This window comes from Anas acuta, chromosome 1 (genome assembly GCF_963932015.1).
Source record: "Anas acuta chromosome 1, bAnaAcu1.1, whole genome shotgun sequence".
Taxonomy (NCBI): Eukaryota; Metazoa; Chordata; class Aves; order Anseriformes; family Anatidae; genus Anas; species Anas acuta.
The window spans coordinates 202,018,549-202,031,443 of NC_088979.1; positions in this window are offsets into that span (position 1 = coordinate 202,018,549).

Genomic DNA, 12,895 nt, shown 5'->3' on the forward strand with positions numbered 1-12,895 from the left:
AGGTGAGTAGATTGATTGCTTCAGCTAATGAACAAAAGAGGTGTCAGTCTGTAGGAATGTTTGAATTTGAATATCCCCAGGGGTGGATATGGGCTCCGGTGCTAGACTCTTTTCTGTCAAGGCACCTCTGAGAAGTAGGAATTGTGTAGAAAGGCAACAAAATGTCTGTCCTCCTCCTAAACAAACCATTCAGAGAAAAGAAGAAAAAAAAGTCTTTCCACTTCATTAAAATTCCTTTTTTTTTTTTTTTTGTTTTGTTTTTTTTTTTGTTTGTTTTTTTTTTTAAAGCTGTATTGTTTAGTTCAGATTTCATAAATAAATACATGTTTTTATCTATCTTCTTCTGAAAGTTAGGGTAATTTTAAGACAGGATGTCAAAGCTATCTCCTTATAGGCACTGTGATCCTAACATAGGGTACAAACTCTGGGCCCAAAACCTTTCCACAGGCTATAAAATCCTTCAAAGGATAATAGGATATGCATTCACTTTCTCTGCATGAATGAGCCAGTACCGCAGAGGTCAGAAGAAGGAGAAATGTCTTCTAATAACCAGCAATAAGCAGAAAATCTCTCTGTCGCGTTGCAAGGTAGACAGGAGCACGCTTAAAATGTTAGGGTGCTGCGAAAAGGCTTGACAGGGAGGTGTCAAAGCACTTTTCCTCTTCAAGCAGAAAAGGGCAGCAGAAATGGTGCTGTGGCCAGGACTGGACGACGAATTCAGAGGCACAGCAAGAGAGCAGCTGACTCATAAAGTTAATTGATAGCCGGTCGCTTTGCCACTTACATTTTTCAGCCAGACCCCCTCACGGAAAGAAAGAAGGATTCTTCCTCTTATAGACGTTAAATGATTGTGAGATTAGTGGCCTAGGAATTATGAAGTCCTCCCTTTGACTCCCTCTAGCTCGAAGCATTAATCAGGTAATTGTCTGGGATGTGAGATAATTCCACCTGCTTCTTCCTCCCAGGCCCCAGTGCTAAATCTTGCCTCTGCGCTGGGCTGACTTCACCCAGGCTGTTTTAACCACTGTAGGTTTTTCTGCCTCCTTTATTTTGCATATTTGCATGGAAATAGAAGAAGGAACGGAGAGAAAAGGGTGGTTTTAGGAACACAAGACCAGATGAGATGCTTTTGTCCACTGCTGTTATCAGAGCATTATCATAATCTCTGAAATGAAGGAATCCAGCTCCAGGTACATTTTCTTTCTTGTCCCATTTCCTCCTTTTTGTCCCATGCTCCAGACATTCTGCTTCTGATGGTTTGACCCCTTTTTCCCTTAATTTTCAGCCTAAATTTTTGACAGGCTCTCTGAATTCTCTCATTTTTGTTCACCACCTCTTCTGTCCTCCCATCCCCGCCAGCCGGCTGAGGGAATTTTGCCACCTTCCCTAGTTTTCATGCAGTCCCGTGAATTTTTTTTCTGAGCGTTAATTTGTTTCAGGAAATGAAACGAGGTGAGTTTCTTCTCCTAAAATCAGCTTTGCTTCTCCTTTTTCATCTGATCATCCCTTTGTTGTGCTTGTTTTGAGATAAGTCAATTTACAGAACATGGTTGCACATTGCATTTGCCTCCCTACCTGCATGAGCTGAGATTGTACTGACCTGCAAAGAAACACAATTTTACATCAGTTATAGAGAAAGGAGCAGTTGTCAGGGCTTATATCGGAGTGGAAAGCAGGCAGAAAAGGTTGGATATTATTCCCAAGATCCGTGCATACGACAGGATCCCTCATTTCCGATAGCAGATTGAAGCGTCACCAGCACAACTTTCGCACGTAGAAGTCCCTTTTCTGCATTTTTAATCAGCATTGAAAAACAACCGGCAATCATGACATGTAACACAGCCTAAGAGTTAACAACCCCTCGAGATGAGTGAAGACAGCTGTGCTTCGGCGATGAGCATTCATGCCCTCTGCAGATGCTGCTCTCTCTGTTTTCATTTGCTTCATGATTGCGGGGGCTCTGAAATTTCTCTGACTGGAGGTGGGCATCTCTCTTCGAGCCAGTCACCCTCAGCTGCCTTCACAGATAGAGGAATGAAAAAGGCTTCTTTAGAGCACGACACACCTCCTCCCTGCATGCAATTAAAACAGAGTGCCTGAGTTATGACCTCTAAGTGCCTGCCATTGACTATACAAGGGTGAGATGCAGGCAGGGACCCTGGATCTGGTTAAAGGGATGTTGTATGAGTCCTGCTCCTATTTTCCTCTTTGAATGATATCTGATCAAACGCAAGGTAGCGACATCCACCAAAAAGCTTCGACTCCTAGAGGCCCAGCAAACAGGACTTGCTGCAGCCCTTGTGCTTCACAGCTGCTTTTCTGCATAGCTGTGTTTTACCCACAGATCCCAGAAATATTTTATATGCACATGACATTTCTCACGTCTCTCAGCCTTGCATGCCCAGTGCAGTGTGGGGAGCAATTTTTCTCATCATTGCCACGAAGATTTCAGCTCTGACAGTGGAATACACCTTGCTGGATGTAATCTAAGAAGCAGGAAGAATTTTGAGTGACTTTTTATCTGCTGAGCAGAGTTTGCAGCTCTGTAATGCCACATAAAAAAAAAACAAGTTCATCGCTGATTTGTAAACAGAGTGCATTGGGGTAGGAGGAGCTATAGGATTTTCCATTGAAAGCTCTTGACAGCAATGTCTGAATGCAGCTGGCAGACAAAGGCAAAATGAGATCCAGCAATTGGAAGGAGAAGGTGGAAGGATTTAAAATGAAAAATGTTTTTAGTGGGGTGGATCACTAGCAAAATGAATCATCTTGGACAGGGAAGCTTCTGCCCTTGAGATCTTTGTAGGTTGAAGGATCTAAAAACCTTGCTCTGCCCTTTTGTATGAGCTCCTGGGCCAGGAGTGAGTGGGCAGATGTCTCTGGAGGTCAGACAAGGTCAGAATGGTCCTTCTGCTCTTCACACCTAGCCTTGCAGGGGAGGATTAGCATCCGTCTTTATACACAGGGAAAGCAACACTGAGGAGCAGTAAGGGGCTTATTGAGAACTAACTCATCCTGCAGTGCTGGCCACTGTCACTTTCTAGGGAACAGCTTCTCCTCCCACCTCTTGCTTGGTGTTTGGTGATCATAAACCCTCAGTGGGCACAGAGCTGGCTCTCCTGCAGGCATTCAGCTACTGTAATGTCAGCAGGGGCCATGCGAGGAAAAATCCCCACTCGCCTGCCAGAGACAGAACTGACCACGAGCTCTCTGCTCTGCTGCAAAATTAAATCAGGGGTAGAGCACAGGTCCTTCATCTCCGTCCTCGTGCATCTGTCACATCGCATGGAGTGTGCTTCACTGAACGATTTCATACACCAGCTACAGGTCCTGGCACTCTGATATAACCTGCTGCTCCACTGGGAGGCTCCAGGTTGGGATCCTTGGAAAGGACAATGTTTTTTCCAACTCCCTGATCCACCCGAGTGACCTCTGGGCCAGAGTCAGCGTGTGATATGAGCACATCGCATCTCATAAAGAAGCCTTCCAGATAATATGCAGAATGTTCCAGAGGAGAAAAAAAAAATCAATCCAGCTGACACAGCCCTGGGAATCTGTGACTGTTATCATTACTTTCCTGGTAAGAAGTCAAGACCATGCGGGGATCTATCACTGCCAGGAGGCACTTGAACATCTGTTGCAACTGCAGCATCATCAAAATGAGTAGGAAAAGATTAATCATGCTCTGGACTTTACTGGCTAATGCATCTTCCCTGCTCGCCTGCAGTCAGTGACAGGGGTGTCCTGAACTATGGTTTGCAGCAGGCTCAGCAGGGACATCCAGACAGCTGGGAGCCACTGACCCTAAATGACTTCATCTAAAAGTTGCTCTCTGGTTAGATTGTTTTTAAATACTGCTAAATTCTCCTCTTTTTTCCTTTTTTTTTTTTTTTTTTTTTTTTTTTCTCCCTCTCAGTCTCAACTTCAAGAGGGAGGACTGAGCCTGGGAAGAGATGCAAACAAAGTCTGGAGCTGGAACCGAGGTTGGCTCCATCTGCCCAAAAGCGAGCAGCACAGCCTGTAGAGCTCCTGTGGCTCTCCAGAACAGAAACTGGGGGTGCAGGTGTGGTTCTGACACATCTAAAAGCCCTGTTTGGATAAAAGGTGAGGATAGAAAGCGGTTGCAGCAACCGTAAACTCTCCCACTGTTGGATCAAGCAAGGAGTGTTTGTTCAGGAGAACACATTTCTAGCATGATTTCTCCATGCCTTCAGGAGCTATCACGTAGCAGGGGGAGGCTGGCTGTGTGGTCAGGGATGCAAAGGTCTTCTGCTCACAGCAAGCTCAACTGCCACGCGTCTGCCTCTTCTGGCTGTTGCTCCTGCATCAGTGAAGGAAAGTGGAGGGGATGAACGAGGTCTGCCTGGGTTTCTTCTGCATGCAGGGTGTAGGTAGACACCATCAGGAAGATACCCAGGGCACTGGCTGCACGGATGAGAGCTTTACAGAGCTGTTTTCATACAAGGATTTATTGCTTATAGCTACATTTTGTTAGTGGTTAACAGGAATCTCCCGATCTCCTTTTCTGAGTTGGTGCATTACAGGATTTTAATGTCATCTTGAAGGTACTTGAGAGTCTTCTGTGCCTCAAAAGACCCAAATGGACAATTTCTTCATGGGCCTTCCTATGGAGTGGTTGCTGGCTACTGATGGTGATGGCTCCACGATGCAGGAGGCAGATCCAGTCCCATTCAGATAATTCTTATACTGGATCAGTTTTGTTTCAATAATCAGGAGCTTCCTGGAAGGCCAAAGTCGCCTCCACGGCTTCACCTCACACATGTAAGATGCTCTCAGTTCTTGGCATCCCTTAAAGCCTTCTCCTCTTTGAATTCTCTGAAGGGGATGCAATTGCAAAGGATCCATCCCAACCCCATGTTAGGAACAACCAATCTGCCTGTGCAGATGGGTTTTTACTCAGTTTTGACAAGAACAGCTCTCCATCTACAAGACAGGCTGTTTAGGAAATAAAACCTGTATAACTGCACTGATCTGAGAGTGGTGGAAGAAGGAAATGGAATAGAACAGAAACCTCTCTGTCTGGCTGTCCATGAAGACAAAGTACAGACAGCACAGACCAGATTCAGCCAGCCCCTACTTAGTCCTGTTGGTGTTTCCTACTGATGGATCAAAGCCTTCAAAAGCGAATAAGCATCCAGACTAGTGAAAAGTATTATAAGGCCTTCAACAGAAGTTAGGTCAATGAAGTCTGACCTCAAGGAGAAGAGATCTAGAGCAAGATCTAAGCAGTTTTATTCCAGATCCATATACCACACCTATATGCCATGCCTATACACCATGTCACCCCACCTTTTGGCCTTGTATTCAAACAGAATTAAATCATTTGAGGGATTCAGGTAGCTCTGACTTCCATGTAACCCAGTGACAGGTCCATTACCAAATATGACCACACAAGGTTTGTCTGAAAGCTGTTAATATACATATTTTTTCTACTGCAGTGGAAGAGTTTTCTACTCAGATATAGAAAATATTATTTGGAGTCAAAGTGAGATATTTTGTTTTGTTTTTAATTATTATTTATTTATTTGCAAAAGACCCTGAAAAGAAAGTAATGATGTGTTTTGCTTTTCCTTGTGGGAAACATAGTTCCTATAGCTCATTCTTCCCAACGTTTTTCCCATCATCTGGGATCCCTGCCTGCACCCCACCTCTGATGAGGAACCAGAGCAAAGAGATTGCCCAGCTGCTTGGCCATCCCGCAGCTGGAGAAGGGGGGTGAGGGAGTATGATCATCCAGCAAAATGCCCTGGGCTCTGGAGAGGAGCAGTTTCCCAAACCACAGTTCTTTAGGGCACAGGGTGAGGGATTTCAAAGCCATCTTGGTTGTGAAATGACGGAGTAGCGAGGAGAGGAAGGTGGTTCACTGCCACTAGGCATCCTGAGCTGGCTGGTGGCAGAGCTTTTGACCATGGTGTGGTGCACAAGAGGAGTCTGGGTGCCCTCAGCAAGGGCTGAAAAACATGATGTGATCTTTCCAGAAGACTCAGCACTGTGCTGCAGCATGAACTGCTCCTTTCCCTTCTCCTTTCAACAGTTTTTCTACCGAACCCACCATTAAATACCTCCCTGTTCCCTTGAACATCCTCTTCCCTTCCTTCACAGAGGCAGAGAGAACTGCAATTAGCATCTGTGCCCACTCTCCAGAGCAGGTTAGAGGGAGAGAGAGCGGCGTTTCAGGCCATTAGCCCTGGCGCTGTGCCACGAAACCCTTCCACGGTGTGTCTGCCGCTGTGATGGATGGTGGCAGGTTTCAGAGCTCGCCTCGTTCCCAGCTGGTGACTTACGGTAACTTTCTCTGGGGGGATGAGGATAAGGGAGGAGTAAATGGTCCATGAAGCATCAGTGGGGGAAGGAGACAGCTCCAGGGGGAAAATTCACCATCATGCAGATGTGCAGCATCTCTCCCCGACCACCCATGGACACCAGCTACATGCGTCCATGGAGCTAGGGGGTGATAATGAGGGATAGGAGCCAGGGGAGGGACTGTTTGCTAAAGGATGGAGGTGCAGACAGCTACTAAAGGTTCAGGACATGTGGGTGGAGTGGGGAAAAGGTGCCAGGGTGAGGTAGGGCTCTGGAAGTGCTTGCAGCCTGCTGGGTGGTGGGGATAGCACAAGGCAAGGAGAAAAGTGATGTTGAGGGAGAGCCCAAATGTTGACCCCGATGAGGGTCAGACCTCTGCCTCACATGAGGGTGAGACAAGCAGGTGAATAACCTGACTGGTAAGATCTGATTGTTACAAGATGCCAATTGCTTGCTAATAGAGAATCCCAAATAAATGCATCTGCCTTTGCAGTGCTGAAGGTATCTGTCCCAGGTGGGACAGTGGTGCAGAAAGGTCATATCCAGATTGGCTGGGGAAGCCTTTCCCATGTCTTCACCCAGCACAAAACTTGGTTGTGGCACTCTGTTGCCCTAAAACCTAATTATTATTTCTACTGTGTTTTGGGGGAGCTAAACCCAGGGAAATGTTGGCTCTAAATGTTCTCCCAAGCAAATAATTCCTATGGAGGCCCTTGGGTTTAAGCACAGGGAGATGCTTAAATGAAGAAACTGTGAGTGATCTAGTGTTTAGGGGACCAGGACCTATAAATGGTCTTAGTAAACATGGAAATGAAGCAATCCAAAATTTACTAATGCCAAGCTAACCTGCTTAAAACTAGCTAGGAAAATCCTGTGCTTCGATTGCTTCTTGAGCAGAGAGTGACAGCCCCGGTGGTGAGATGCGCTTGCATTGGTGTGTGAATCATTTTTCCTTCTCCTTCCTACGAGGCACCCTATAACAAGCAACCACAGCGCAACAACAGCCTCAAACGCCCCCGTTGCAGTGATCCTGATTGTTATTAATGATAATAACAGCACTTACAAGTCCTAATCAGGACTAGGATGAGATGTTGTATGCAGGGTGGCTCCTGACCTGAACACCATACAAATGGTTCATACACCTCATACACCTCCCTGTTGAGATCATAAGGGAGGTTTAATTAATCTAACATTGGGAAGAAAGCTGGTTCTTGCTACTTTCCCAAATTATTCCTTTTTCCAAACAAAGTGTGAGATTTGGCCTTAATTTCCTCTATGCCATGCAATTCTCTGGAGACCAAAGAGCTGTTACTCCCTTGAAATACTAGTAATGCCACTCTGACACCAGAAATTTTGTTTTTTGTCAACTTCTATAAATTGCTACCCAGTATTTCAGCACCCACATGGTTTATGTAATTCTATCAATTTTATTCCAGTGTAAGCCCCGTGAGTTAAAACAACAATTGCTCGTGATGTGCCATAAATTTGAAAGCACATGAAACATTTGTGCCCAATTTGAGAGCGCGATAAAAAATCAGAACGGTTTGCTGCATTGGAAACTCTAATGGCAGCTTCGCAGACTGCACTCAGACAGTGAAGAAAACTGTAAATGGAGAAATCACATATGCATTATAATTCTGCATATACATGGGGAGACATGCTTAAGAGATAAAGAGGATGCTTTGCAAAATTGTCAGAGGCTATGCAGTGTTGTCAAATTGTGCAATTTGGCAGACTGAGTCCTCTTGACTGCTGAAAATATTGTACAATTCAGCCTTTCCAGGCATCTGATGTCGCAGGGAATGAGCTCCATAGGCTGCCTGTGGTGAATAAGGACAAGTTAATGGCTGTGAACCCAGTGGCCCCCTGCTGACAGATGACATGGGAGCCTAATGAAGCTGTGTGAAAGATGCTCCCAGGTGACCAGAGAAATTAAAGCCCTCTGGATCCGCTGCTAGAAAATGGGTGAGTGCTCTGAACAAAGAGTCCTTCCCAATGGGTTTGGTAGTATACTTATACCCAAAATACCCAGCTTGTAGCATCCTAGAAACTATTGTTGGCCCAGCTCATGAAAACCACGTGGCATCCCATCACCTGAGCTGTGATTTCACCTCCCTCCTACCCAGCCTTGTCTCCCTCTGCCAGATCGGAGGATTCAAAGCCCACGAGCCCTGCCGATGTTCCCAAGAGCTAATGAACACGTTTCAGGCAATCAGTCATCACCAGCCTGTTTGCTTCCACTTCTGCTACAGCTGAGTCCGGGGTCCTTGGGGAAAATGCCTCGCTTGATTGCCACAGAGAGCATGGGTGTTATGTGACCTGGCTAATACTGTGGGCCAAGCCCAAAAGTGCATAATCATTCTGCAGGCAAACTTACTAGGCAATTTCCCAACAAACACTGAAAAATTTCTGTCTTGGTCCAGATTGCTTCCTCCCCTTTTCCCATCTGGGAAATAACCAGCTTTATTTTTTATTTTTTTCCTGATTGTGAGGGGAAAACAGTCTTTACTTTTTGAGGCTGAACCAAGAAGCCAAACATACCCTCTTCAGTATTACTGCTGTCTTCTCCTTTGTCCCCATGGGGTTTTTCTCAGCTGTCTCCTATTTCTGGCAAATTTTCTGAACTGCGAGCACTGGGCTAGGACAGCTCCCTTAGTACATGCAGGGCTTCCAGTATAGGAAATTATGCAGTACAAAAAAAAACAAGAGCCCTGCTGCAGTGCACATTCCCTGGACAGAGAGCGGAGCTGTCTACAAAGAAAAGGGGAGGACCTGGCAAAGTTTGAAGAACTTTTTACCATGAAATTTTGTGCTCTATAGCATCCCAGGTCCCATATATTTTAGTGTTTGTTCTGTTCCCAAAAGGCGCTGTTTTCCCCCATTTCTCAGCATATATAGGGCTGAGTATTATGAGCTATATCCACCTTATTTTTGTTATTCTCATGGAAGAGAAAGAGGGGAGGAACAATGCTTGGAATTCAATGCCTAAAACATTTTAACCCCCTGGATTATCTGCCTGGCCTCCAGGTGTGACTGCAAAGAGTCACAAGTGTCTGCTTCACATGTACCTGGTGCCACATTTACCAGCCCTTTGTGGGGCTGATGGCATTGAAAATGTCACTGTTGCTTTTGGGAATGCAGCTGAAAGCTCAGTCTTGCTGATGAACTGGACGTCATCGTTTCTTGTGTTAGGCATGAGGTGATCAGGGCTTCTGAGAAATCTGAGACCTCCTTGTTCATCGACAAGGGATTTGGAAATAGCGGTAATTCTCCAATAGCATGGGAGAAAAGCAGATAGCTTCATGATTGCCACAGTGCACCAAGACCTTATCCAGTATTTGACATGTGCTAACTGATTCTCTGTTCTCAGGCTGTATCACAAGAGGGAGGGTATGCTGCATTTCACTTTATGAGGGGATAAGGAGGCCAGAGAGCCAAGGAGATGGGGCCTCAGCTGGGAGAAAGAACAAGCAAACAGGAGGGGAAGTCTGAATTAGAGAAGGAAGTTTGAGGACAGTGCATGAAGCAATGCAAAACACACAGGCGTACAGCTGACTTCTTTGGGAGAAGACTACCAACATGGGAAAACCTCTCCTGCCTGTGCTCTCTGGGCACTTAGGGTGCTCATTGTAATTAGTTGCAGATGGAGGCTGCAAAATGAGGTGTGGAGGTTCCTCCAACCCCCCCCCCCCAAAAAAAAGATAAAAACAGCAGAGGCAATAGGATGTGCAGAAGAAGAAGGACTTTTCTCTTTCCCCCTTGCTGACCATATATCTGAAACTGTTCTGGTACAGATACTTCTTTGGAACAAGGAGCAGGCAAGTCATACCCTAGCTGACTGCAAGATGTTGGGTCAGGCTGGGACCAGGCTGCCGAGGGAACATCCCTTCCCCAGACCCCTGGAGGGGTATTACAAGTCATCTTCCAGCACCTCCTCTAAGGGGGCCAGGAAAAAGTGAATGGATCGGTTTAGAAGACAGGGAAGAGGAGAAAAAAGAAATCTGTCAGCATGTTGTGGGCTTTGAAAGTTTCAGCACAGGAAGAAGTAAGCCCTGGAGCAATACCTTAGCATAAGCTATTCCCATTTTTCTGTTCTTCTCCCTTTTTCTAATTTTCTTCCTTTTGATCTTGATTTGCTTCTTCTGAGACTTGCATAATCTCACCCTTGGGCAAGTGAAACAGATGCAAACCTTCTCTTTCCTTCCTCAAGACAAAACCTCCAGGCATTTTCCTGAATTTTGGTGCCTGGGAATTAGATTGTCCTCCATCATCAGGTCACCTCTGATCTTTCTTTTTCTCTTTTTTTCTTTTTCTTTTTCTTTTTTTTTTCCTGGGGTTGACTGAGGAATTTTCATCTGGTAAAGCTGCATCAATAGCAGCGGCCATGGCAGGCACCATGTGTCCATCCAGTAATTATTGTGGCCCTAAAACCCTGCTGCATTATAGGGTAGGCATCCTTGCAAGTCCAGAGGCCATGTGTAGTGCTGTTTCTTTATGATGTTGTTGGCCGGCACATCTGGGCTCCAAGATGAAGTCAATATAGGTACAGTGTGTGAGGTTTAAGGTCCTGTTTCAGCTCCTTTTTCATACACCTGAAAGATCTGCTGATGTCTTGGAGCAATATAATCCATCAAGGTTACTTGGGCTTGAAACGAACTGAGTCTGAGGTGTTTCCATGCATTGCTGAGCTCATGGCAGCAGGGAAAGGAGCAGAGCTGAGGTATTTTGGTTCTGCAAGGCTCATACTGCAGACAACCCACAGTGATTTCCATAAGAGATTTCTGGAGTGATCTCCAGGAAATATTAGTACAGATGGATAAATGCAGTCAGCAGGACTTCTTTGCTGGAATCATGCTGTGGCTGGAAGAGGAAATATTGTCCCATTAACACTTATTGGAGCTCCGATTTTAGAAAGAGTTTTGGCATTTTTCACCTCCTCTCGTGTCTCGTATAAAGGGCACAATGAGACTTGTTTCTCATAGACAGGAAGTTGAACAAAGATGATTGTGCTGGCCTCTTCTTGCAGCACCATAAGGGTTAATTCTGGGCTCAAGCCAACCCACAGACCCCAATAACCCACTCAGCAGGTCTATGGGTAACTCCAGATCTTCCTCGTCTTCAATCTTTCTCCTGCTGACAGCATCTCTCCAGATTTGTGCGTTCTCTGTGTGATAGAAGACAGTGGTTTCCTCTCCTTTGATGCCACTATTTTTAGGTACAGTTTGTCCCCACTCTTCTGATATGAAGATGAATTGGGATTCCTACCCCATCACCAGGAAATACCTGCTGTTCTGAGAAGAGCCCAGAAGTCGAATTGGAGAGAAAACTCAGGAAAAAAAGTTCATCCTTCAAAAACTGCTGCCAGCTTCATGCAAGCTTGAATTCTGTGATTACGCAGAATATTTTGGAAGTTTAATTTATCCCACAGGCTGAGCATTTGTCATTCTTTCTGTGAGTTATGTCGTATTCCTAACCAACTATTTGTTAGTCACACGCTTTCCAACACTTCTGCAAACACGCTTTTTAGGCTCTGAATGGCTTGGAAAAGTGATGACTGCCTGTTCTGCATTTTTTAATTATGATTGTTGTTTCTGCCTCCCAACTGGACAGACTTTTTTTTTTTTTTTTTTTTTTTTTTTCCTCTCTCTTCTGTTTATGAATACTGAAAGACACTGGCCAGGTGGCCAAAGCTGTGCATCCTTTTCTGTTACAGTTTATTCTTCCTGAAGATATTTAGCCATGGAGATACTGGCAATATACAAACATAAGAGTGAATACACACCCTCTCTCAAGGGCATTCACTAAATAAAGAAAAAGAAAAAGAGTATTTTGAATAACAGGAATAATGTCTTTGGTGTGAGAATGCTCATTCAGTTGCAACAGTGATAATTCAGAAAACAAGATTTTGAAGTCAAAATCTAAAATAAACTGGCCATGTAAGGTGTCTCACTATCAGACCACGATTTGAAAGCAAGCATAAATGTATTTTCTTTGCCACTTTTATCTAGACTTAGATGGCAAATGCTGTAAGGACAAACCCTGGTGGTGAATCAAGTATGCACAGAGTCCTGAAAAGCTGCAGTCCAGACCTCAAGTTCTACCTCCTAACAGCACATCACAAAAACATCCCTGTATTTTTGTAATATGCTCTAGGTGACCCAGCTTGAGCAGGGAGGTTAGACTAGATGATCTCTCAAGGTCTCTTCCAACCTCAACAATTCTGTGATTTTGTGATCTACTTTTCTTCTTTGGAGTGAAAGTCTGCAGCAGTGCCCTTGGAGAAAACCTTCAGCAGGGGTATCATGAATGGTATCAGCCCTCTCTCCTGGAATATTTGCTTCCTTCTGCCAGATATTTTGGCCAGGTGATGGCATCTTTTACTTAGCCTGGCCCAAGTTAATCTGAAAAATTCGCCAAAGGGTGTTTGTGGCTCCTTTGAATTTCTGGAATAGATTAGCAGGGGCCTTCACAGCATGTCCCTAACCCCAACACGGCTGAGGCCACTACGCAATTAGCCAGCAATTGTGCCGCAGCAGATTGCATTGAAGATAACCAGATGTGAGCAGATAAA